The 24493-nt window shown below is 45.6% G+C and overlaps 1 protein-coding gene across 2 annotated transcripts in view; it reads left to right on the forward strand.

Annotated features, from left to right (window-relative positions):
• The first annotated feature begins 827 nt into the window (after positions 1–827).
• The window catches only part of LOC139557594 (plexin-A2-like), a 449982-nt gene continuing 426316 nt past the window's right edge, over positions 828–24493 (forward strand). Inside the window, exon 1 of one of the 2 annotated variants that reach the window (XM_071372601.1) lies at positions 828–1399. The gene's annotated coding sequence lies outside the window, so the exon portion shown is untranslated. The remainder of the gene's footprint in view (positions 1400–24493) is intronic. The other variant, XM_071372600.1, reaches the window with a different exon arrangement.

Below are 24493 nucleotides of genomic sequence, written 5' to 3' on the forward strand. Positions count from 1 at the left end.
GATATTTTTAATTGGGCTTCAATCCACCATTTCAAAATTGGCCTATTTATTTTTAATGCAAATGGTTGATTCATTCCCTAAACTGAGTAGCTTAGACAATGTTTTTCTTCTTTTGAAGACCTGTGAGACTGTAGTAGGGCTATTGTATCGGGTCGTTTATTACTAGGTAGTAGCACCGTGTTATGCCCATAGGTGGCAGTACTCTAGCAGAATTGGCACCAGCATCTCCCCTCAAAGTATCCTTCATTGTTGAGACTTCTTAAGTCGCAATGCGCACCAGAACTGGCCTAACGGTATTGTAGAATGGGTGTAAGACTAAGAGGCTTATTATATGTTTGGATTACATTCGATTATATTAATAATATTCCTTTTTTTACTATATTAATAATTTTTAATACAATTATCTCTATTTCAATACATCAAATATAGCTTAAAAACGTATTCAATGCCGGTAGGCTACACCAATGTAACTGAAACATCTTAAATACATTATTATACAAGCGTTAAAGATTGTACCCACTTTATGGTGACCTTTTATTCCCTGGTAATCAATAATAAAAGCATATTTTCCCAAACGCCTATAAATGAGATGAAATCAGAGGAAAAATAAATTATTTATCCCAAAAGAGAATGACTTTATTGTGTCATCTACACTATCTTTCTACTTTTACTGGAGGCTGTTTTGATTGCCGCAAATTACACTGAGCAGAGCATATGGCCAAGCAACTTTTCGGAGGCACCGCACTGAAACAGTTAACACATGCACCATGCAAATGAGTCCGTGCTGTCGAAGTGTACAGGGGGCCGGGTTTAAACGCTGTGGTTTGCTAGCGGTACTGTACGCTGGCGGGGTGCGCCGCAGCTTTCCAATGCCAGTCTAACGCAGCCCTGTCAGAAAGCGTGTGTGAATTTGTGCGGCAAGGTTGCTATGCAAACCGAAGATAGTCTACCCGCCGATGGCAAGCGAGGCTACAGCAGAATTCATAGTACAGGACATTACCCTGTAAACTGAAGGAATTCGCTGTATCATAGGCATGCTCATGTAAATTACCATTTAAAAAAATTGGAGATCAACCGCAGTTGAGCGCGCTGAATTTTCAGCATAGATTCGTTATTGTGGATTTACCTAATAGTAGCCGTGCGAAACCTAGAATCGGCTTTTAGGGTTCTTTAGGATATAAGTAAGGGGGCATTGGGTATCCGACATTTTATAGGAATTTGGAGTAAATAGGAGTACTCTAAATTGTTTGAGGAACGCCGCGTTAGACTTTCTCGTGGTACTCGTAGCATTTTCCGTGGATGTAAGTAGAATAATCCATCACCTCAACGAAGAGAAGACCATCACAGCTTGTGTGATCAGAATTAAAATATCAGCAGCAGCTCCCATTGAAACCGAAAGGTGAGTGATAACGTTTAGCCTATGTTATTTATTTTTTATCTACCTAGACATAAAACTATTTATTATCAGTTTGGTTTTACATTTCGATGTCGATGCTGATGATAGCTACCAGCACAATTTTGTGTCTTTTGCCTTGACACTTCTGCTGAATAATTAACTGTAGCCTAGTCTGCCACAAGAAGGATGTAGATAATAATACGGCTGGTTATTACAAGGTTGTGGGATATTAAGCTGAATGAAAAAATGCCCCAAAAATAGATTGGATGAATTTCAGTGTTGTTATTATTCCAATAGTACCTGTTACTTTTCAATGAACGCGTAGACAAATGTAGGCATACGGGTTAAACAGGTTATAGACTCGTGCGTAAAACCACAATTACGCATAGCTCCTTTCAGCCAGGTTTTGGGCTTTTCCGGAGTCATATGTATGGCTCTGTGCTTTACCATCAACTCTATGACTTCACGGTCAACCTTTAATCATAATGCAGCTGTCATCAGCTCATTAAACTAATTTGATTGAGTTTGATATCCAGACAATCCTAAAATATTCATATTGCATTGTTCTGGATTGATGTTATAAGACCTCTATTAAGCTGCAGTATTAAATCAGTTATCCGTTATTTTTAACTGACTATCATCCCAACGTATTTTCAATTACTTCCAATAATCAACAGACCAGTATCTATAGCTAATGATTCCCTCAGCATCAGCTCGCCATGCTGACCTTGACTGTGAACCTGCTATTAGGGGTAAGTTAGAGCAGTGCTCCACAGAGTGAATATAAAAATGTCCATTATAGTGGACAGACAGATTGTAGTGCCTATTTTAAGCCTTGTGTCTCATAAATTCCATCCAACACGTGAGAACAAATGTGATTATTTTGCTCCATGTAACTTGTTTCTGTTCTTTACTGCGTTACCCGGGGTTTTAAATGTACTCTCCGACACCGATTAGTCTACTCTTTCATCCATCCTTCTAACTTGTTAATATTCTATAACGCTGTTGATTTATGATAAAGGTTCCTATTACAATGTGGTTTGCCGCAAGACAGAATAACAGTCGCCGTTTGCCCCAAGCCTTGAAAGCAGCTAGAATCTAGACTGCCCATCTGTCGAAGCTCTGGACCAGCAGATGCACTCACAAATCTTCATTTTCCGTCACACACACACAGCGCCCGGGAAAGCGCTCATGACAGTGACTCTAAAGGAAAATAAATGTTGTCTTAAGTAGAAAAATTGCCTTACATTTGCATGACAATAACTTGCATCTGCCCATGACTGACGGAGAGCATATTAATCGTTGTGACCATGCAATCAAACATTGTTTCTTCTTGGTAAAATCAGTTTTTGTATATCTAAAGCGTGACCTACTCACATCATTATTTTAATATCCCTCTCTAAGCGAAACAGCAGTTTAACCCCAGGAACAGCCACAAGGGTGGAAATTGCATCCCTGGAAGAACAAACCACTAAACTCAGCCTTGGTCTGATTATCACATGCTCATTATATTCACCTAATTAACTCCAATCTGAAGAGAAGCACAGGCACTGATAGTCTGGAATGGTAATAGCAGCGTTTCCCAAACTCGGTCCATGGGACCCCAAGGGGTGCTACTTTTTTCTTCTTCCCCCTGACACCACACAGCTGATTCAAATGATCAAAGCTTAGTTGATTAATTTATTATTTAAATCATGTGTCGTGATTGGGCAAAAACCAAAACGTGCACCCCTTGGGGCCCGAGGACCGAGTTTGGGAAACTCTGGGTTATAACATTACCAGTGTGGTTGGGCAGTGGGGCACTACCAGTTATAACATTACCAGTGTGTTTGGGCAGTGGGGCACTACCAGTTATAACATTACCAGTGTGTTTGGGCAGTGGGGCACTACCAGTTATAACATTACCAGTGTGTTTGGGCAGTGGGGCACTACCAGTTATAACATTACCAGTGTGTTTGAAGTGGGGCACTACCAGTTATAACATTACCAGTGTGTTTGAAGTGGGGCACTACCAGTTATAACATTACCAGTGTGTTTGGGCAGTGGGGCACTACCAGTTATAACATTACCAGTGTGTTTGAAGTGGGGCACTACCAGTTATAACATTACCAGTGTGTTTGGGCAGTGGGGCACTACCAGTTATAACATTACCAGTGTGTTTGGGCAGTGGGGCACTACCAGTTATAACATTACCAGTGTGTTTGGGCAGTGGGGCACTACCAGTTATAACATTACCAGTGTGTTTGGGCAGTGGGGCACTACCAGTTATAACATTACCAGTGTGTTTGGGCAGTGGGGCACTCACCTTATGACTGTATTATTTTAAGACACAGATTTAGTCAGACTTGATTCCCGTTTTCTGGAATCAAGTCTACATGAAATACATGATATCTAGATAATCTCTTTATGCAAGCTACAAGAACAAAGTAAATTGCATTGCCATTCTGCTCAATGTAGCACTTTCAAGATATCTCTTTGACGAGGAGCAGTGCAAGTGGAGATGTTGAGAACCTCAACATCACACATTCTTTAATCAATAAGGTTAACTACATGAAGCTCAGAGAAATGACCTCCATTGGAGAAATTCACATCAAACTGGTTGGCTGGCTGGTTGATCGTGCACTGCCATTGCCTCACCATCTCTCCATCTCTCCATTCCCCTTTCTCTCAACATGTGTTCCAGCATTTTGATTGGATTTTATTCAGCTGTCAGGACAGGAAGAATCTCAGTGCTATTGATTTGCTTTTGCCAGTTTAGTACATATCTTTTTCCTGCAGGGTAATCGGGAGGTCTTATGTGATTAAGGATGGTTTGTTCACCACTTTCAACAGCTTTATTTTAGAAAGGGTAAATGATGCATCTCAATGGACTCCCTGAAAGCATTCTGGTAGTACACACATGGAGTACGAACGCTGTGTTGATTAAGTACTGTGCTCTTTTTAGATGACCGGTATCTCAGTTATGTTGAGTTTTTCCATTCTGCCTGGTAGCATGGTAGCTGTTTTCTCCTTTCTATTCAAAAGCTGCTGACCACTGAACAGCGTCACGTATGTAGTGTAGAATGTATACCCTGGCCCCTGTTCCCAAGTCTCCTTCCTTGTGATGATGAGACGCTTCCTCAGGATGGCACGACGGCTCAAGAGCGTCCCCTGTCGACCCCGACCACGACTCTTTAGACTTCAGCAGCTATCAAGCAGACCAGGGCAAGATCTGAACAGAGGCTGCTCTGCATCTCCTCAATACCATCAGCAGTCAGGCCTTTAGAGCCTAATAATACATATTTTTGTTTGTACTTAGTACCAAGTGAGTAGGTTAGTGGTGGTGGTGACAGAGGTGCATGCACAGATAGCCTACTCTGTGCTTTTGTATGTGCTGTGTGAGTGTCACCAGCATGCAGTGCACACTGGCTTCTCTTCTCCTCTATTGGCTAGGCTCCCTCTACCAGGCAGCCAGGCCCGCCCTCCCATGTTTAGATTGAGAGATTTTGACAAGTCACTATGCATGCAGGCAGAATCCTTGACCTATTTCTTAACGAGTGAACAGTCTAAACATGTTCAGTGGTTGGATATTCTGAAATAGGCTCCCCCTTAAAGACCCCCCCCCCCTCACACACATACACACGCTTGCGTACACAGGCACTCCAATGCCTTGCAGGCTGGCTGCTGTGTGTTCACTTGTTCCTTGCAAATCTAGGTCTCCACATGATCTGCTTGAATGTAGGCTACTCACCATATTTGTTTGTTTAGTGCAATTGGTCTCCCCCTCACCGCAATGTTTATCTGAATCTGTCAACTGTCCAGCTGTCACAACAGAAATCTCTATCTCTGACCTACACACACTCCACTCATGCCTGGGTGTACATGCGTGCATGTGTGTGTGTGTGATAGAGAGGGAAGGTGAAGATTGACATAAGAGAGACTTATAACATCTGTGACATTGATCAAGTGGAGTGTAGCCAAGGAGAGTGTTTAGTTGGAAAGTGGTTGTTGTATGGTGTTAAGCAGAACTATCTCTCTCCTCATGCTGTTTAAAGGCTGGCTCCTCACCCAAGACAGGTTCCTCAACCATATCACTGAGTTCTCTGAGCTTTCAGTCTCTCTCAACCCTGTAAACAACAGGCTTTTATTATCTGCCTGCTAGGCAGCTTCTTTAGGCATCATGTCCAGCCCACCTTATTTAGAGATAGCTATGCTTCTGTTAGTCATAATTATCCCAGAGAACTTAGAGGAGTAGACAGTAGCCAGCAGCAGTGCCCAGATATGTTGCATCAATGTGGGGGAGTTCCGATGCTTTTCACAGCCTTGATTTAGGAAGAGGGGGAGGCTAAGGGTTCTACTCATCCATCAGCCTAGTCACAGATATGTGCGGAATGAACTGAACCTTGCACACCTCGTTATGTAATGCATTTGAAAAGTGCTCCTTTATGTCACTATAGCCAGGGCTACCCTGAAAGTCTTAGTCGTGCTGTGGTAGTTTCCATCATGTTGAGTGGTTGTGTGCGTAGCCTTTAGTGACTTACTGAATCGTTGAGACCAGTTTAGGTTGATGGCTACAGGCCTCTACATTGGTAAATAGCCGCTGGAGTCGGTATGAGCAGCACAGGGAGTGAAAATCAATGCGACTGCTCTGCATGACATTTTCCAATACATTCACAGAAACTCTAATGCACCAGAAGACTCCAAAGACCGCAAGTACTGCTTCTGAAATCATAGGACCTGTGAGTCCGAGGTGGGTGCTTTTCCTTTTTAACTGCTGTGTGTGTGATATTGTGTTGAGAGTAGGGCTGGGCGGTATACCGTGTTTTACTATATACCGGTATTGATGCACGGAGCGGTTTGGGTTTTTACTATACATCCTATAACGGTATAACGGTGATATGTCCAAAAAAATGTCAATTTTTATAGTTCACTCTGCTACTTGAGTCATCCCTCTCCGCTGTCTCGCTCTCTGCATGCCGCTTTCCACACATACCTAGTCCCACCTCCTGTCACTCAAGGAGCGCATTTGTTGTTGCTTGACCACGAGACACTTTCATACAATCTGCATGGTCAATGCAGCACATGCAACGATGTTGTTTCCACTTTGATCTTAATATAAATCCACAAGCGTTCTATAATTACAATATTCGTTTTTACATCAGCAAACAGCTAGTTTGTATTTTCTTAGCAAGTTAAGCTAAATTGTGTTAGCCACTAATGCTAATCACTAGTTAGCTAGCTAATAAAAGTACTGAGTCAGAGCAAACGTAGCTAGCTAATACAGCCTGATACCAGTGCTGGTGGAGGCCTAAATCACTATGTTGTTTGTGCAACAGTATCTTCTAAATCAAAGAGGAATAGGCAAAGCATGAATATGTTGGTGTAACGGATGTGAAATGGCTAGCTAGTTAGCGGGTACGCGCTAGTAGCGTTTCAATCAGTTACGTCACTTGCTCTGAAACCTAGAAGTAGTGTTGCACCTTGCTCTGCAAGGGCCGTGGCCTTTGTGGAGCGATGGGTAACGATGCTTCGTGGGCGACCGTTGTTGACATGTGCAGAGGGTCCCTGGTTCGCGCCCGTGTCGGGGCGAGGGGACGGTTTAAAGTTATACTGTTACATCAGAGGGTCCCTGGTTCGCGCCCGTGTCGGGGCGAGGGGACGGTTTAAAGTTATACTGTTACATTGGCTATATGAATAAAGATTTAATGTAGCCAAAGATTATAGGGTCCCCTACGAAACACGGAACATCACTTTGGTTCCTACCTTGTCACAATAACTCATCCATAGCATTTTCATTCGTTGTCATGTCAAACAACACTGTATTCAAAGTGCCCACTTACAATTGCGACCTGGCCAATATAAAGCAAAGCAGTGCGACACAAACAATAACACAGAGTTACACATGGAATAAACAAACGTACAGTCAATAACACAATAGAAAAAATATATATACAGTGTGTGTAAAAATGAGTGCAGAAATTGATGGAAATGCAGGAAATTATTTTAGGTTGATGTTGAATTGAACAGTATAAACCAATCAGAATGGAGAAAGACCCATTGAAATCATTTAGAATATAAATGTTGCCCCTCTGGGTCACCCACTTCTCATAAAGAAAATGTAGAACTTGTATTAATCAAAAACATAAAATACTGTCAAAATTTGAAAAATGCCATGATATGATATTTTGGCCATATCGCCCAGCCCTAGATAAGAGAGGTTGTTTCCCCATGTCTGTCCGAGTGCTGCTGGCAGAGGCCCTGCAGTGGGAGGTTGGAGGGCTGGAGAGTTGGACCCCCCAGATAGAGCAGTTGAGCAGCAGACTCCAACCAGTCTGTCTCTCTCGCTCATCAGAGGGCCAAGCTGAGGGGGGAACCGTTAATGTCCTACCTCTTTCTGGCAGGATAAAGTGTCCAGGGCCCTTATTCATAAAGACTATCAAAGTAAGACTCCTGATGAGTGCTGATTTAGGATAAGTTTAGCCTTTTAGATCATAATGAATAAGACTACATCGACAGGGGAGACCTGGTCCAAGATCAGCATTCTTTTTAAAAACGGGTCCAAACCCCAGACCTCACCATGCATCCATCCCCCTGGCTATTGACGGCAATGAGGCTAATGCTGAACTCCAGTGTGCCCTCTCCTCTACCAGTCCCAAAGGCCTGCCAGTTAGCTGAAACAAAGCCTTTTGTCCAACTACTGAATCCAACAGATGGAGAAATTGACAGTAAATGAAAGTAGGGGAGAAAAGGAAAAGAAAGGTAACTTAGTGGAGCGTGTTAGAGCAGAGTGTTTGGAAAGTGTAACACCCTCAGAAAGCACCATTGGTGTAACATTGAAGGAATTTTCCCCCCTGGTTGTGGTGCCACAGTGATGTAGAGCCCCCAGTGTGTGAGGTGCTGAGCCCATGGCAGCTCTCTCTCCAGGGCCCAGGCTTTGAGAACCTTTTATTGAGATACTCATAGAATTGCCTTCATGACACATTTCCATGGGACAGGATCTCTCGCCGTTCTTTAGTGCCTCAATCTGTCCGCCGCACTCGATACATCAGTCAGCCTCTCGCTCTCTTCCTCAGTCACAGAACAGGCCCTTTAGGCATTCACCACCATGTCCACATGTCTCTGCCCAGACCCAGTCTCACTGTTTATCTGATCCCTCCTGTCACAAGCCATGCTATATTTTACCTGCTGTAACAAAGTTACCCTGTTGCTGGAGATAAGAACAGCAATCATGGAACCAGGACCTGCGGAATAACAAGTCTGCCTGTTTGTTTGTCAGTGAACTTCACACTGGCTGTAAGTCACAGGCAGCCTGTCAGACCCAGTAGCAAGCCAAGCATTACCTCATAGCTATGAGGGTTGTTTTGATTATTCAAGAAGGGGCTGAAATTGACATTTGGGTTGTTTGTGTTGCCAGAACAAAACCCTCAGGCTGTTTCTCCACCTCAAGACCCCACTATTTGTTGTGCCGAGGCGAGACTGTTCCCGAGGCAGCACAACAGCCTAATCAAAGCATTGGAAAAGGGGGGAAAAGACCTTGAGGCTCGAGCTTTACATTCAAATGCTTTGACTTTTTCCGTTTTCATGAAAGCACTGAATGCATTGTCTCTGTCTCTGAATTCTCCCTTTCAGTCTTGGTTGAATATAAGTCAGTTTAGGCCTGGAAGCATCAATAATCAATTAGCTTGTGTCATGGGAGGATGTGCTGTTTTGTTTAGTGTGGAAGTTGACAATAAGTGAGCAACAAAAGGGAGAGAGCGGGTGAGAGGCATGCAGGCAGGGATGGAGGGAGGGAGGGGGCTGAGCACAGCACAGACACCAAGGACAGCTGTCAGTAGCAGGCAGACGATAGTGTGACAGTGCCTGCGTCCCTATTCCCTATGTAGTGCACTACTTTTGAAAGGGTACATAGGGTTCTGGTCAAAAGTAGTGCACTAAATAGGGAATAGTGTGCTATTTGGGAATGTGTGTGTATGTGGGGGTGTGGTAGGGGAACAGGGCGCTGGGCACAGTGGCAGATAAGGTAAAGAACGCCAATGTGCCACATGCTGACAGAGTCCACAACGCCCCCTGGTGATGTGGATGGACGTCCTGCCTGGCCCTGCCACCGTCACCATGGTTACCACTCATGGTGGGGGCAAGGCAAGCAGCATTGCATTGGCTAGTCTAGTCTGCTCATGTGCTGTGAGAAAGAGTTCTGAGCCAACGGCAGCTTTGTCTCTACTCCACTGCTCGGACTGCTGTCCAATTACAAGCAGACCAATTACAAGCAGACCAATTACAAGCAGACCAATTACAAGCAGCAGCAGCAGCAGTGTATTACTGCTCTACATTAGCTCTTTTTCATCCAGTTCAAAAAGCTATGTGTAATCTGCTGCTTCACACTATATTGACTTAAGCTTTATTCTTCCTCACTTGGAAATGTAGCATACAATTCTTACAATTTATCCATTTGCATCAGTGCCAAATGAGCCATCCTCCCTTCACCAGCCTCCACTGATTTGCGCTATCTAAAAAATTGTTACGCAATTCTTAGTCAGAAGAGCGAGGAAGGAACAGTGTTATGGGGATGAGTATTCTGTAGTGTGTTGCCCTTGCCTGGTCCTGTAGTGCTGGAAGGCTGGTTCTCTGGAGCGCCGTGACATGTATCCAAGATGTCTGTCTGCTTTGTTACAATTCTCAAGTCAGCCAGGGCCTTATCTGTGTGGATAGCTCCTCTTCCCCGTCGGAGACACCTTAACTCATCCTCTGCCTTCAGCTGGGAAAACCAGAGGAGATAAAGCTCCCAAACTCATTCCTGAAAAAAGATAGTGAACAGAATACCTCAAACCAGAAACCCTTTCCAAATAAAACTCCCTCTTTCCTCTGGCGACCAAAACAAATCCAACCAAAGCGATGATAAAAGACCTCGAAACTCCAACTTCAGACTGAAAACCCATCCATCCTATCTTGGCTATCCTTCTCCCTGTATGGTTGGGTTTGTGTGAAAGTCCGCTTTGTGCAGACAATCACAGAAGGGCAGGCAAGCTACTGACATGCCAGGAAGATTGGACACACTCCTTTAAAAACATGGAGGGTCCATTCTTAGGCCTTCAACACTGGGTCATGCCACAACAGTCTGAAGGAACGGGAAAGGTATTTGGGAGTCTGGAGTCGGGAAATGTGTTTTTAAGATCATGGATAAGGCTTGTTCCCTCCCATTAGTGTACCTCAGCCTGCAGACTCTTTATTTTGGCCCAGAAGGACACAGAGTGTTCAGGCCAAGGGAAATTAATTCGGTCTCCCTCGGGTTGGCTAGTTAAGGTATGTTGATGCATACAGTACCTTAAGAAAGTATTCACACCCCTTGACTTTTTCCACATTTTGTTGTGTTACAGCCTGAATTTAAAATATATGTTTTTGTCACTGGCTTACACACAATATCACATAATGTCAATGTGGAAGTATGTCTTTAGATTATTTATTTTTTACAAATTAATTAAAAATGAAAAGCTAAAATGTTTCGAGACAATAGGTATTCAAGCTTAAATAAATGTGCTTAACAAGTCACATAATAAGTTGCATGGACTGTGTGCAATAATAATGTTTAACATTATTAGATTTCTGAATGACTACTTCATCTGTGTACCCTACACATACAATTATCTGTAAGGTCCCTCAGTCGAGCAGTGAATTTCAAACAGATCCAACCACAAAGACCAGGGAGGTTTTCAATGTCTCGCAAAGAAGGGCACCTATTGGTAGATGGGTAAAAAAAAAAAAGCAGACATTGAATATCCCTTTGAGCATGGTGAAGTTATTAATTACACTTTGGATTGTAACTGGTGTTCTCCTCCTCTTCGTCTGAAGAGGAGGAGTAGGGATTTGACCAAAACGCAGCGTTGTCATAGGACATAATGAATTTAAACAAGACGAAAAACGAACTATACTTGAATAATCAACAAAATAACAAAATGCTGTAGAAAGACCTGGACATAAGAACTTACATACAACGAAGAACTCACGAACAGGAAAAATGACTACACAAACGAACGAACGGACAAAACAAACCGAAACAGTCCCGTGTGGCGCGACAAACACAGACACAGGAGACAACCACCCACAACAATCAATGTGAAAACACCTACCTTAATATGGCTCTCAATCAGAGGAAATGAAAACCACCTGCCTCTAATTGAGAACCATATCAGGTCACCCTTTACCAACATAGAAACACATAACATAGACTGCCCACCCAAACTCACGCCCTGACCGACTAACACATACAAAATAACAGAAAACCGGTCAGGAACGTGACATAACCCCCCCCCCTCAAGGTGCGTACTCCGAACGCACCACCAAAAGTCTAGGGGAGGGTCTGGGTGGGCGTCTGACCACGGTGGTGGCTCAGGCTCTGGGCGAGGTCCCCACCCCACCATAGTCAATCCCAGCTTACGTCTCCCCCTTCGAATGACCACCCTCATATTACACCCACTTAATTTAAAGGGTAACCTTAAGATAAGGGGCAGCACCGGGACAAGGGGCAGCACCGGGATAAGGTAGCTCAGGACAGAGAGATAGCTCAGGACAGAGAGGTAGGTCGGGATAGAGAGGTAGCTCAGGATAGAGGGGCAACTCCGGACTGAAGGGCAGCTCCGGACAGAAAGACAGCTCTGGACTGAGGGGCAGTTCTGGATAAATAGCAGCTCTGGGCTGAGGGGCAGCTCATGGCTGGCTGACGGCTCTGGACGCTCATGGCTGGCTGACGGCTCTGGACGCTCATGGCTGGCTGACGGCTCTGGCCGCTCATGGCTCACTGACGGCTCTGGCAGATCCTGTCTGGTTGGCGGCTCTGGCAGATCCTGTCTGGTTGGCGGCTCTGGCAGATCCTGTCTGGTTGGCAGCTCTGGCAGATCCTGTCTGGTTGGCGGCTCTGGCAGATCCTGACTGACGAATGGCTCTAGCGGCTCCTGCCTGACTAACGGCTCTGACGGCTCGGGACAGACGGGCGGCTCTAATGGCTCGGGACAGACGGATGGCTCAGACGGCACTGGGCAGACGGATGGCTCAGATGGCGCTGGGGAGACGGATGGCTCAGATGGCGCTGGGGAGACGGATGGCTCAGATGGCACTGGGCAGACGGATGGCTCAGATGGCATTGTGCAGACGGATGGCTCTGGCCGGATGAGGCGCACTGTAGGCCTGGTGCGTGGTGCCGGAACTGGAGGCACCGGGCTAAGGACACGCACCTTCAGGCTAGTGCGGGGAGCAGGGACAGGGCACACTGGACTCTCAAAACGTACTATGGACCTGGTGCGTGGTACCGGCACTGGTGGCACCGGGCTGAGGGCACGCACATCAGGACGAGTACAGGGAGAAGGAACAGTGTGTACAGGGCTCTGGAGACGCACAGGTGGCTTAGTGCGTGGTGCCGGAACTGGAGGCACTGGGCTGGAGACACGCACCATAGGGAGAGTGCGTGGAGGAGGAACAGGGCTCTGGAAACGCACTGGAAGCCTGGTGCGTGGTGTAGGCACTGGTGGTACTGGGCTGGGGCGGGGAGGTGGCGCAGGAAATACCGGACCGTGCAGGCGTACTGGCTCCCTTGAGCATTGAGCCTGCCCAACCTTACCTGGCTGAATGCTCCCCGTCGCCGACCAGTGCGGGGAGGTGGAATAACCCGCACCGGGCTATGTAGGCGAACCGGGGACACCATGCGTAAGGCTGGTGCCATGTATGCCGGCCCGAGGAGACGCACTGGAGACCAGACGCGTTGAGCCGGCTTCATGACACCTGGCTCAATGCCCAATCTAGCCCTACCAGTGCGGGGAGGTGGAATAACCCGCACCGGGCTATGAACACGTACAGGAGACACCGTGCGCTCTACTGCGTAACATGGTGTCTGCCCGTACTCCCGCTCTCCACGGTTAGCCTGAGAAGTGGGCGCAGGTCTCCTACCTGCCCTAGGCCCACTACCTCTTATCCCCCCCCCAATACATTTTTGGGGTTTCTTCACGGGCTTCCAGCCACGTCTCCTTGCTGCCTCCTCATACCACCGCTCTTGGGCTCTCGCTGACTCCATCTCCTCACGAGCGCGGCGATATTCCCCAATATGTGCCCAGTGTCCTTTGCCCTCCATTACTTCCTCCCAAGTCCAAGAGTCCTGATTACTTGGTCGCTGCTCGTAGTCCCGCTGCTTGGTCCGGGTTTGGTGGGTGGTTCTGTAACGGGTGTTCTCCTCCTCTTCGTCTGAAGAGGAGGAGTAGGGATTTGACCAAAACGCAGCGTTGTCATAGGACATAATGAATTTAAACAAGACGAAAAACGAACTATACTTGAATAATCAACAAAATAACAAAACGCTGTAGACAGACCTGGACATAAGAACTTACATACAACGAAGAACTCACGAACAGGAAAAATGACTACACAAACGAACGAACGGACAAAACAAACCGAAACAGTCCCGTGTGGCGCGACAAACACAGACACAGGAGACAACCACCCACAACAATCAATGTGAAAACACCTACCTTAATATGGCTCTCAATCAGAGGAAATGAAAACCACCTGCCTCTAATTGAGAACCATATCAGGTCACCCTTTACCAACATAGAAACACATAACATAGACTGCCCACCCAAACTCACGCCCTGACCGACTAACACATACAAAATAACAGAAAACCGGTCAGGAACGTGACATGGATGGTCTATCAATACACCTAGAATAAAATACACCTAAAATAAAAATATTAACAGTTACTGAGTTGAATGGCTATGATAGGAGAAAACAGAGGATGGATCAAACAACATTGTAGTTAACAACATTGTAGTTACTACAATGTTGTTTGATCCATCCTCTGTTTTCTCCTATCATAGCCATTAAACTCAGTAACTGTTTATATTTTTATTTTTTAATGTATTTTTTGGTCTTTTATTTTACCCCTTTTCTCCCCAATTTTGTGGTATCCAATTGGTAGTTACAGTCTTGTCTCATCGCTGCAACTCCCATACGGACTCGGGAGAGGCGAAGGTCGAGGTGTGTCCTCCGAAACATAACCCAACCAAGCCGCACTGCTTCTTGACACAATGCCCGCTTAACCCGGAAGTCAGCCTAAATGACAGAGTGAAAAGAAGGATGCATGTACATTATAAAAAATATTCCAAAACATGCCTCCTGTTTGCAATAAGGCACTAAAGTAAAACTGCAAAGAAATTAACTTTATGTCCTGAATACAAAACGTTATGTTTGTGGCAAATCCAACACAAGAAGAGTACCACTCTAAATATTTTCAAGCATGGAGGTGGCTGCATCATGTTATGGGTATGCTTGTCATCGGCAAGGACTAGTGATTTAAGAACTAAGCACAGGCAAAATCCTAGACGAAAACCAGACACTGGGAGATGAATTCACCTTTCAGCAGGACAGCTTATGTAAATTAGATATTTCTGTCTTTAAGAAACATTTCCAAAACCTTGTTTTCACTTAGTCATTATGGGGTATTGTGTGTAGTTGGGTGCTTTTAATGAAAATACATTTTGACTTCAGGCTGTAACACAACAAAATGTGGAATAAGTCAAGGGGTATGAATACTTCCTGAAGGCAATGTACATGTATGACTCTTAACCACATATGACCAGTATATGACCTATATATGACCTACATTTGACCTGTATATGACTGGTATTTGACCTACATATGACCTGTACAGTATATGACCTGTATATAACCGGTATATGACCTGTATATGACCTTTATATGACCTGTATATGACCTACATATGACCTACATATGACCTGTATATGTGGTGAGCAGTGAGAACCAGAGACTGGGTGAAAAGTTTTTTAAGAAGGCATCTTGTCACATTGTGTTATGAGTAGGTTGAGGCATGTGGGAAGAGGAAACTTGATTTATGGGAGCGTATAGCCGAATGTATAGCTGTCTCTGTAAAGGTTTGATTTAATATGTTTCTAGAAACTGTTGTTATTGATTTTGACCTGCCCCTGACCTTTCAGGACAAGGCTTTGGAATTCACCCCCAGCTGTGTGGCATTGGAGGGTGAACAAGCAACAACGAATGTTGTTTTCTCTTGTCAGTCATCCCATCAAATAATATCAAGCAAATAGCCATTGTGATTTGGGTAATAAACTAAACAAACATCACTATTTTCTTTTTAAAATTCTGCAATTTGTTCCTGTCTTGCCAAGCATGATAATTTATCACGATGAATCCATTAGCTGGAAGTTGGGTTAAGTTTTCCCACTCCTCTTTCTTCTCCGCTCTGAGAAACTGTCCTCTCTGTGCACCACTGTAACAACCGCTAGTCTGCCTGTCTATCATAAGCAATGGTATGGGAGACATGACATACGGATCTTCGAGCTGAAAGAGACACAATTATTACAAACATAAGCGCCTCCTAGGTCTTAAATTACAACCGCCGTGCAAAATAAATAATATGGTGACATCATGTATAATTCACTGATCAACAGCAATGTGGGTCAAGGAACAGTGTTTCCTTTCTGTAGCGTTTAAGGAGAATGACGGGGAGAATTAGGGGATCTAAGACAATTATGCTGCGCGGTGTGTGGAGCGTAGTGTGACAGCGTAGTGTGACAGCGCTGAGTCTGGCGGCTGAGGAGATCCTCTGTGTTGTCCATGAAGATGTTGATTAAATATGACTGCTCTGAAGCCCAGAGCTGCCTGCCTGGAGGGAGGGAGGGAGGGAGGGAGAGAGAGGAGGGCTGCCTGCCTGGAGGGAGAGGAGGGAGGGAGGGAGGGAGGGAGAGAGAGGAGGGCTGCCTGCCTGGAGGGAGAGCAGGGAGGGAGGGAGAGAGAGACGGAGGAGGAGGGGGACGGGTAGGTTTGTTCTTGAAACCTGTGAATGAATATCTATCTGCTCATGTCTTAATCTGCAACAGTTTGGGACTTGGGGTCTATTGCCATTTTAAGCGTGATACATACAGAAGGTGAGGAGTGGATGGGATCTCTGCCATTCATCTCTTCTGTGTTAGCCAAAGGCCTGTATTCAGCAAGCGTCTCAGAGTAGGAGTGCTGATTTATGATCAGTTTTGCCTTTTAGATTAGACTGAATAGACAAGGGGGGACCTGATTCACAGCACTCCTACTCTGAGATGCTTGTTGAATACGGGGCCTGGCATTGGCATTGCCCTTTTCCAGAGGATGGCATTTGTGCCAGGCACTTAGTATTCCCTCTCTGGTTTTATACCCAATAGGGGAGCGACCAAGTACTGCTGCTGTTGATTTAGGTGTTTTTCTTCTCATTACTGAAAGCTTTGGGAAGCTTGTAAGAACATAGTTGTAATGCTTGTCTGGCTGCTGCCTCTACAGTCCAACTACTACAGCTCTGCTCTACAGACTGCTTTTTATTTTTCCATTAACTTAAGGAATAGAACATTGTGTTTAACTTGACAGAGGTGAATAGGTGAGATTAATTTGCATCCAATTACAAAACATTGTCTACGTTAGATAGATATTATCATAATTCAAATTTACAACGACCCAACAACATGGATGTTTGCTTTCTTCTGAATATTTTATTGCCAATGTTCCATGTATCACTGAAGAGGGATTTGTTATCTATTGAGCAAAATATGCTTGACAGTGTCATTGTTGATTGAGATAATTAAGCATTCATTCCCTGTGTTCTTTTGTGTACACAATTCTGCTCTGTCTTTTCAAAGCGGACAATTAACAGCTTACAGCCTTCGTCCCCCTCCTTATCTTCCTCCTCCCTCTCCTCCCCTCCTGCTCTCTTCCTCTGTTCTCTCTGTTGTTTGTTTGGGAGGGCGGAGGAGTGAGAACGAGTGAGTGAGAGTGGGCTGGGTGGAGAGATGCCATTTGAAACAGGTGTGACTGTGTGGCTGAACAATGTCTATTGACATCTCACAGCGTGTTCACCTGTCATTTGGCTGCCAAACGGCCATGCAACCTAGTAAACACCTCTCTCAGTTTTCTGACTGTTCTGCTCTGTCACATAGGGACTTAGATACCGCAACAGTTAAAGGGGAGGGGCTGTCGGTTGGTCAGTGTGTCAATCACTGTGTGAATAGGTTCATAGTACACAAACACATATACAGACACACACCTGCCTCCTCACCTTGCAGGGACTGTTAAAGGACACCGTGTCTTTGTTAGCTTTCCCACCTCGGTGGGTTACTGTGTCTGTGCCCAAAGTTTACATGTAGCACTGCAGCAAGGTAAATAGACCCAACCCCTCTCTTTACTAAGCTCTGGCGCTGCTAGCCACAGGTCGGTCTGAAATTAGGGACAGGAAGGAGGGACACGATTGGCTTATTAGCATAAAGTGTGTGTCGCTACAATCATGTGCACCGTTCTTCATAATAAACTGGGTGGGTCGAGCCCTGAATGCTGATTGGCTGACAGCCATGGTATATCAGACTGTATACCACGGGTATGACAAAATATTTATTTTTACTGATCTAATTAGGTTGGTAATCAGTTTATAATAGCAATAAGGCACCTTGGGGGTTTGTGGTATATGGCCAATAACAATCTGGGATTGTTCTTCGTGACATTGAGTCAGAAAGGAAGAGGAAGTCACGTAGGAAGCCGTATCGGGAGGAGGGGAGGTATTATATTAGACATAGACCTGGGAAGACTTGACGTGCTGGGCATCTCACAGCACACGTTGGCATGGCAGAGCAGCCATTGGGGAAGGAAAGTAGAAATACTGTATCACAGACCCACTCAGCACAGACTTTATCATTCACTAGCAGGCGAACACGGAACTGAAGCACCCTACTACTAATTAGGCTCGTGCTGCATGTTAGTCTGGTTCTGTTGACTGCTCCACTAGGTTGACTGCTCCACTAGGTTGACTGCTCCACTGGGCTGACTGCTCCACTGGTCTGACTGCTCCACTGGTCTGACTGCTCCACTGGTCTGACTGCTCCACTGGGCTGACTGCTCCACTGGGCTGACTGCTCCACTGGGCTGACTGCTCCACTGGTCTGACTGCTCCACTGGGCTGACTGCTCCAATGGGCTGACTGCTCCACTGTGCTGACTGGTCATATTTGTGTAATTGATGAAATGCTGAATGGGGGGTTTCTCCACTGTAAGAAACAGACAATTTTTATCGCCCTCTTCTCTTTCCTGTTATTGCAGTTTTCTGCTGTGGTTGTATGATTCTGTGATGTGCCTGACTGTGTAGAATAACAGGGCAGGCATTCAGCAGTGTTCTGTTTGGCCAATAGTAGACTACTGTAATTGCCAATATAATTGCCAATTGCCATTATTGCTGCTGTGTGTGCTTTTGTGATTACTTTTATGTAGGCAGTCATACCATCCTCTAGTCTACCACAGTTTCTTAGGCTACTGTCTTAGGTTTCAGTTAAATATCTCAGTTGGCTAAGGAGAGGATGGTTTGCCTTGCGAGGAGGCTTCATTTGGCTGCTTCAGTAAGCCCTCTGGCTTTGTGTGATCGTTCCAGAGAGGAAAATACTAGAGGATACTGTATGTGACGAGTCGAGTCGACCCACCAGTCACTCCTCTGTACCATCATCTATATGTGGTCAGAGCCAGTACAAGAGTTTACATGAGGTAAAGTAGCAGTGATTCATTGTGTGACTTGGTCAAATTGCCCAGTCATTAATTCCTCCTCCTCTCTCTCTCTCTCTCTCTCTCTCTCTCTCTCTCTCTCTCTCTCTCTCTCTCTCTCTCTCTCTCTCTCTCTCTCTCTCTCTCTCTCTCTCTCTCTCTCTCTCTCTCTCTCTCTCTCTCTCTCTCTCTCTCTCTCTCTCTCTCTCTCTCTCTCTCTCTCTCTCTCTCTCTCTCTCTCTCTCTCGTCCCCTTTCTCCCTTCCCTTCCAGCTGAAACAGATGCTAATTTAGGCTTGTTACTGAATGGGGTCTGCCTACTGAGGCGATATACAGGGTAGACCCCACTGGAGTGGAAGGGAAGGCCGATACTGTGACTATAGTTGGGCCTGAGGCCACCCAACAGCCAGAGTGAGGTCCTATAGCCAGCCTATTCTCTACCAGCCCTGAGCTACACTATATATACAAAAGTATGTGAACACCCTTTCAAATTAGTGGATTCGGCTATTTCAGCCACACCTGTTGCTGACAGATGTATAAAATAGAGCACACAGCCAAGCAATCTCCATAGACAAACATTGGCAGTAGAATGGCCTTACAGAAGAGCTCAGTGACTTTCAACGTGGCACCGTTATAGGATGCCACCTTTCCAACATGTCAGTTCGTTGAACTTCTTCCCTGCTAGAGCTGCCCCGGTCAACTGCAAGTGCTGTTCTTGTGAAGTGGAAACGTTTAGGAACAACAACAGCTCAGCCGCGAAGTGGTAGGCCACACTGCCTCTGGAAGCAACGTCAGCACAAGAACTGTTCGTTGGGAGCTTCATGAAATCGGTTTCCATGGCTGAGCAGCCGTACACAAGCCTAAGATCACCATGCGCAATTCCAAGCATCGGCTGCAGTGGCGTAAAGCTTGCCGCCATTGGACTTTGGAGCAGTGGAAACGCGTTCTTTGGAGTGATGAATCACGCTTCACCATCTGGCATTCCGACGAACTAATCTGGGTTTGGCAGATGCCAGGAGAACACTATCTGACGGAATGCGGAATGCCAACTGTAAAGTTTGGTGAAGGAGGAATAATGGTCTGGGGCTGTTTTTCATCGTTCAGGCTAGGCCCCTTAGTTCCAGTAAAGGGAAATCTTAACGCTACAGCATACAATGACATTCTAGACGATTCTGTGCTTCAAACCTTCCAACAGGAATTACTATGCCATTCACATGTTGCGCTGGATTTAACACAACCCTGCTCTGAATTTCAATGCCTCTCTCCCCCTGAAGACTCACTCACATGCTTATACGCAATTACAATGATGACATCATTCAATTATACCATGTCTCCCCACTAGGTGACTCTAGCTACAGTGAGGTTCCCTTTGGGGGTCTATGGACAAAAAGTGCTGTAATATCTAAACGGCTTGCCTGATATGGATGAAAATACCCTCAAATTTAAATCTGACAATATTCACTATAATTTCGAACCCAAAGTGCTGGAGTACAGAGCTAAAATAATTTTCGACCTCAATGTAGTTGAAGTATGGGAGGAAAACACGTCCCCCACTAGGTGACCATAGCCAGATGAAATATGGGAGGACAACACGTCCTCCACTAGGTGACCATAGCTAGATGAAGTATGGGATGAAAACACGTCCCCCACTAGGTGACCATAGCTAGATGAAGTATGGGAGGACAACACGTCCCCCACTAGGTGACCATAGCTAGATGAAATATGGGAGGACAACACGTCCCCCACTAGGTGACCATAGCTAGATGAAGTATGGATGAAGTATGGGAGGACAACACGTCCCCCACTAGGTGACCATAGCTAGATTAAATATGGGAGGACAACACGTCCCCCACTAGGTGACCATAGCTAGATGAAGTATGGGAGGACAACACGTCCCCCACTAGGTGACCATAGCTAGATGAAGTATGGGAGGACAACACGTCCCCCACTAGGTGACCATAGCTAAATGAAATATGGGAGGAAAACACATCCCCCACTAGGTGACCATAGCTAGATGAAATATGGGAGGACAACACGTCCCCCACTAGGTGACCATAGCTAAATGAAATATGGGAGGAAAACACGTCCCCCACTAGGTGACCATAGCTAGATGAAATATGGGAGGACAACACGTCCCCCACTAGGTGAACCATAGCTAGATGAAATATGGGAGGACAACACGTCCTCCACTAGGTGACCATAGCTAGATGAAATATGGGATGAAAACACGTCCCCCACTAGGTGACCATAGCTAGATGAAATATGGGAGGAAAACACGTTCCCCACTAGGTGACCATAGCTAGATGAAATATGGGAGGAAAACATGTCCCCCACTAGGTGACCATAGCTAGATGAAGTATGGGAGGAAAACATGTCCTCCACTAGGTGACCAAAGCTAGATGAAGTATGGGATGAAAACATGTCCTCCACTAGGTGACCATAGCTAGATGAAGTATGGGAGGACAACACGTCCTCCACTAGGTGACCATAGCTAGATGAAGTATGGGATGAAAACATGTCCTCCACTAGGTGACCATAGCTAGATGAAGTATGGGAGGACAACACGTCCTCCACTAGGTGACCATAGCTAGATGAAGTATGGGAGGAAAACATGTCCTCCACTAGGTGACCATAGCTAGATGAAGTATGGGATGAAAACATGTCCTCCACTAGGTGACCATAGCTAGATGAAGTATGGGAGGACAACACGTCCTCCACTAAATGACCATAGCTAGATGAAGTATGGGAGGAAAACACGTCCCCCACTAGGTGACCATAGCTAGATGAAGTATGGGAGGACAACACGTCCTCCACTAAATGACCATAGCTAGATGAAGTATGGGAGGAAAACACGTCCCCCACTAGGTGACCATAGCTAGATGAAATATGAGATGAAAACTCGTTCTCCACTAGGTGACCATAGCTAGATGAAGTATGGGAGGACAACACGTCCCCCACTAGGTGACCATAGCTAGATGAAATATGAGATGAAAACACGTCCCCCACTAGGTGACCATAGCTAGATGAAATATGGGAGGAAAACACGTCCCCCACTAGGTGACCATAGCTAGATGAAATATGGGAGGAAAACTCGTCCTCCACTAGGTGACCATAGCTAGATGAAGTATGGGAGGACAACACGTCCTCCACTAGGTGACCATAGCTAGATGAAATATGGGATGAAAACACGTCCCCCACTAGGTGACCATAGCTAGATGAAGTATGGGAGGACAACACGTCCTCCACTAGGTGACCATAGCTAGATGATAGCTAGATGAAGTATGGGAGGAAAACATGTCCTCCACTAGGTGACCATAGCTACATGAAATATGGGATGAAAACACGTCCCCCCACTAGGTGACCATAGCTAGATGAAATATGGGATGAAAACACGTCCCCCACTAGGTGACCATAGCTAGATGAAGTATGGGAGGACAACACGTCCTCCACTAGTTGACCATAGCTAGATGAAATATGGGAGGACAACACTTCCTCCACTAGGTGACCATAGCTAGATGAAATATGGGATGAAAACACGTCCCCCACTTGGTGACCATAGCTAGATGAAATATGGGAGGACAACACGTCCTCCACTAGGTGACCATAGCTAGATGAAGTATGGGATGAAAACACGTCCTCCACTAGGTGACCATAGCTAGATGAAATATGGGATGAAAACACGTCCTCCACTAGGTGACCATAGCTAGATGAAGTATGGGATGAAAACACGTCCTCCACTAGGTGACCATAGCTAGATGAAATATGGGAGGACAACACGTCCCCCACTAGGTGACCATAGCTAGATGAAATATGGGAGGACAACAATTCCCCCACTAGGTGACCATAGCTAGATGAAATATGGGAGGACAACACGTCCTCCACTAGGTGACCATAGCTAGATGAAGTATGGGATGAAAACACGTCCCCCACTAGGTGACCATAGCTAGATGAAGTATGGGAGGACAACACGTCCTCCACTAGGTGACCATAGCTAGATGAAATATGGGAGGACAACACTTCCTCCACTAGGTGACCATAGCTAGATGAAGTATAGGAGGACAACAATTCCCCCACTAGGTGACCATAGCTAGATGAAATATGGGATGAAAACACGTCCCCCACTAGGTGACCATAGCTAGATGAAATATGGGAGGACAACACGTCCTCCACTAGGTGACCATAGCTAGATAAAATATGGGATGAAAACACGTCCTCCACTAGGTGACCATAGCTAGATGAAATATGGGATGAAAACACATCCTCCACTAGGTGACCATAGCTAGATGAAATATGGGATGAAAACACGTCCCCCGCTAGGTGATCATAGCTAGATGAAATACGGGATGAAAACACATCCTCCACTAGGTGACCATAGCTAGATGAAATATGGGATGAAAACACGTCCTCCACTAGGTGACCATAGCTAGATGAAATATGGGAGGACAACACTTCCTCCACTAGGTGACCATAGCTAGATGAAATATGGGAGGACAACAATTCCCCCACTAGGTGACCATAGCTAAATGAAGTATGGGAGGACAACACGTCCCCCACTAGGTGACCATAGCTAGATGAAATATGGGAGGAAAACACGTCCCCCACTAGGTGACCATAGCTAGATGAAGTATGGGAGGACAACACGTCCTCCACTAGGTGACCATAGCTAGATGAAATATGGGAGGAAAACACGTCCCCCACTAGGTGACCATAGCTAGATGAAAAATGGGATGAAAACACGTCCCCCACTAGGTGACCATAGCTAGATGAAGTATGGGAGGACAACACGTCCTCCACTAGTTGACCATAGCTAGATGAAATATGGGAGGACAACACTTCCTCCACTAGGTGACCATAGCTAGATGAAATATGGGAGGACAACAATTCCCCCACTAGGTGACCATAGCTAAATGAAGTATGGGAGGACAGCACGTCCCCCACTAGGTGACCATAGCTAGATGAAATATGGGAGGAAAACACGTCCCCCACTAGGTGACCATAGCTAGATGAAGTATGGGAGGACAACACGTCCTCCACTAGGTGACCATAGCTAGATGAAATATGGGAGGAAAACACGTCCCCCACTAGGTGACCATAGCTAGATGAAGTATGGGAGGACAACACGTCCCCCACTAGGTGACCATAGCTAGATGAAATATGGGATGAAAACACGTCCCCCACTAAGTGACCATAGCTAGATGAAGTATGGGATGAAAACACGTCCTCCACTAGGTGACCATAGCTAGATGAAATATGGGAGGACAACACGTCCCCCACTAGGTGACCATAGCTAGATGAAATATGGGAGGACAACACTTCCTCCACTAGGTGACCATAGCTAGATGAAGTATAGGAGGACAACAATTCCCCCACTAGGTGACCATAGCTAGATGAAATATGGGATGAAAACACGTCCCCCACTAGGTGACCATAGCTAGATGAAATATGGGAGGACAACACGTCCTCCACTAGGTGACCATAGCTAGATGAAATATGGGATGAAAACACGTCCTCCACTAGGTGACCATAGCTAGATGAAATATGGGATGAAAACACATCCTCCA

This window comes from Salvelinus alpinus, chromosome 28, assembly GCF_045679555.1.
Source record: "Salvelinus alpinus chromosome 28, SLU_Salpinus.1, whole genome shotgun sequence".
Lineage (NCBI taxonomy): Eukaryota > Metazoa > Chordata > Actinopteri > Salmoniformes > Salmonidae > Salvelinus > Salvelinus alpinus.